Source organism: Oryctolagus cuniculus, chromosome 18 (genome assembly GCF_964237555.1).
Source record: "Oryctolagus cuniculus chromosome 18, mOryCun1.1, whole genome shotgun sequence".
Lineage (NCBI taxonomy): Eukaryota > Metazoa > Chordata > Mammalia > Lagomorpha > Leporidae > Oryctolagus > Oryctolagus cuniculus.
In genome coordinates this window covers 12,250,377-12,254,181 of record NC_091449.1, presented here as the reverse complement: position 1 = coordinate 12,254,181, position 3,805 = coordinate 12,250,377, and positions in this window count along the sequence as shown.

The following is a 3,805-nucleotide window of genomic DNA, read 5'->3' as shown; positions in this document are numbered from 1 at the left end:
TTAAAAATTTTCAAAATTTTTAGTAATTAGAGAGACAGAAGCAGAGACACACAGAGAGGGAGAGGGCTCCCTCTCCCTCATCCACTGGCTCATTCCTGTTGCTTGCAATGGGCAGGGCTGGGCCAGGACGGAGCTGGAAGCCAAGAACTCAGTCCCGGTCTCCCATGTGGGCAGCAGGGACCCACTGCTCCAGCCATCGCTGCTGCCTCCCAGGTGCACGTTAGCAGGGATCTGGAGCCAGGAGCTGGGGCCCAGTCTCAAACCCGGGCACTCTGATGTGGGATGTGGGCATCTACACTGCGAAGCTCCAGGCCTGCTCCAGTGAGTTCATGGGGAAGTGATTCACCGCTGAGTTTAACTCGTGAAAAATATAATGAAGTGGCTTCCTCCTTATTGTTTCACATCTCTAAGAATACTCTCAACATTAGTCAGACGGCAGAGAACCTGGAAGGCAGGGTTCTGGCTTATTTGAAAAGTAGAATTACACAGAGAGAGAGAGAGAGAGAGAGAGAGAGAGACACTTTCCTCTGCCGTTCACCCCCCAAATGCTCCCAACAACAGGGGCTGGGCCAGGGGCCCCTGCTGCCTCTCCCGGTGCGCATTAGCAGGAAGCTGGATGAGAAGCCGAGCAGCCGGGCCCCCGCGCAGGCCCTGGGACCCAGTACGTGGCCATCAGCCCCTGCACCAAGTCCGAGACGCGGCGATCCAGTCTTAGCCCCTGTGGGGTCAAGGTCTCTGAGGGACAGCTGTCTTCCGCTGTGCCCACTGCTGCGTCCCCAGGGTCTGGAACTGTGCCAGGGCCACACCCCGTGCTCACCTATGACAGCACCCTCAGGGGAGCAGGTCTCTGTAGGACACAGGATGGCATGGCAAAGGCTCCACCTGCACTCAGCTCCTGCTCAGGGGCCGGAGGGAGGCGGCTGGTGTTGCTCCCCGTCTTCGTGGAGGAACGACACAGGATCCTGCGCTGTTCTTTCGTCTGCTCGGCCCTCCCCGGGTTTGCTGCTGGTTCTTCCCGGGTTGGCTACCGACCCTTCCACCTCCGTGGAAGGGCGGTTCCCCCTGGCCACTTTCCCCACTTCCGCGGGGGAGCGGCACACCGCCGGCCGGCTCTCTCGGGGGCTGCACAGGTGTTCCTTCAGATAGATGTTCCCCTTAGATGTTCCTGGTGCATGTTGTCTCTCTCCTCCTTTATAGTCCTCTTCCGCCAATCCCAACTCTGCTACCCACACGCCGAGTACGCTGCTCTCCTCCAATCAGGAGCAGGATCAGCTCCTGCAGGTCATCACTCAAGTTGGCGAGAGGCAGCTGCGTAGAAGTTGTTACTCCCTTCTCAGCGCCATATTGTGGGAGAGCAGATGCATAGAATAAGTCTTAATTCCAGCAACTTAGTCTAGTCCGAGTTGCTCCCCACAGCTGGCACTGGGCCAGGCCCTGCACTGGGGGAAGGAAGCCAGCAGGAGAGGGAGGGCAGTGGAATGGGGCAGGGGGCAGCCTCACCCCGTCCCACTCTGGCCAAGCCCACTCCCACCACAGGCAGGGCCCAGGCGGCGCCACGTCCCTAGCATTCCAGGGGCCAGGTGGGCCCCACAGGACTCCCTCGTGGTTGAGAACCGAGTGTCACCCTCGCCATGTCCGGCCTCCCCTGCACCTGCATGAACACGTGCCGCAGGTGTGCCTTGTGGCTGTGTGACAATCACCTGGTGGCTTAACCATGACAACCATCTTATCTCTGCTTAGAGTCCGTGGGCTGGGGATGCAGGAGGAACTCAGCTCTGAGTCTTCGTGGTGTGTGCCGTGAGAGGGTGGGCGGAGCTGACCCGGCAGGGCCTTCCCTGGCGCTTCCTCACCGCACGCCTGCCTCCAGGCCCTGGGCGGTGCAGCCAGCACCAAGGCCAAGGCCGCCTGGTCTCCTGCGACCTGCCCTTGGGACTCAGGTAACGGTGGCGTCCGCCACGCGGTCTTCTTAAGGGGGGGTACAGAAGCCCACGGGCTTTCGGTGGGGGGCGGCACGGCCCCTGCTGGTGTGCAGCGCATCCCCACGCGTGTTTTAAAACCTCAATGGCAGGAGAAAGGCTCCAGGCAAAGGCCTAGACGGGAGCCGGCCTGGCTGGCGCAGGCGCTCACGGGGAGCCCACGAAGGGACGGGGAGAGGGCCGGGGACGATTTCTTTTCTGGGAATGGGGACCTTTCTTCTGCCAAGAGCCGTTTGGGTGTGGGTCATTCACAGCCCACACACAAGGATCAACTTACAAATTAGCCTCTTGGGTGGTGGCTCACTGGGAAAGCCAACACCTGCGGCACTGACATCCCATATGGGCACCGGTTCGAGTCCCGGCTGCTCCACTTCCCATCCAGCTCCCTGCTACCGCGCCTGGGAAAGCAGCAGAGGATGGCCCAAGTGCTCGGGCCCCTGCACCCACATGGGAGACCCAGATGGAGTTCCAGGCTCTTGGCTTAGGCCTGGCCCAAGCTATTCAGGGAGTAAATCAGCAGATGGAGGTTGTGTGTGTGTGTGTGCGCGCACACACGTGCACATGTGTGTGTGTCCCTTTCAAATAAAACTAACTCAATACAAATTAAAAAGAAAATGACTCAGAACTGCTGAGAGGCTGCCAGAGAGACGGGACTTTTCGGGCAGACAGACAGACATCACGTGGGAGGCCTGGGCGCTGAGCTTCTCCACGCAGCCTCCCCAGGTTGCTTCAAGGGGCCCCCACATCCCACATCCCAAAGGGCTGTGCTGCCGTGTCAGCGTCCACAGCTGTGGGGCAGCGGCACCTGGCTCTCACCCCACCCCTAAGCACGAATGCAAACCCCAGGCTCCTCCCACCCGGCCAGCGGCTCTGACCCCTGCCTCCCTGGATCCCGACCCCCTCTGCTGCCCCTGGATCCCCTATGCTCTCTCCACCCCAGGTACTCCCGGGCACCCCTGTGCCTCGCCACGGTGCCCCCTAGGGGTGCAGCCCTCAGGCACCTGCCTTTACATCCGGGCACCCACCACACAGCCTCAGGGGATCCGAGTTTCTAAATACCAACACCCCATGACGTGGGTGCGAGTCCCGTGCTGGGGTTAGGGCTGACGGCTCTTTAACTTTTCCGCACTTCCTTGCTTGTGAAAGGCAGATGCGCCAATCGTCGTCTTTGGGCTTAACAAGCCATATTCATGAGGACTCTTCCCCCTCCCGTGGAAGACACCTGTTTATGGCAGTAGTGTGGACTGGGGCAGTGGTCCCCGGGGTGACAGGAAGGCGTCTTCCCCAGGGGCTGGAAGGCGCCTCTGCCGGAGGCCACCGCAGCCAGGGCTGCTCTGCGACCCCGACCCCGACCCCGAGCCCGACCCCGAGCCGCGCGAGGGGCCGCCGGCCGAGTCTGCAGGCCGAGGGCCGCCTCTCACCTTTGCTCACTCCAATTCCCAGCTGTCAAGAGATTTACTTTTCAAAACTAGGCAGTGTGACTGCAATTAATTATCACAATAAAGGGGAAAAAAAAAACGACAGTCTGGGGAGCTGAAAATGTACATTTTGGAGAAAAAAAAAGGGGGCGAAATAAGATTCTTAGCAAGAGGAACTTGAGACACGGAATTTTTGCATATATCACCCCCCTCTGGGCACAGACATGAACGTGTGCTGTGTGGATGCGTGGCTTCCCAGAACTGTATACACACACACACACACACACACACACACTGCACTAATATGCACAGGTAGTGCCGAGACACACTGCCCACACTCACAAACATCCCCTGTGCACCAGCACCGGCATCCAGAGACTCCACACTGTGCAGGAGACACAGACACCCCAG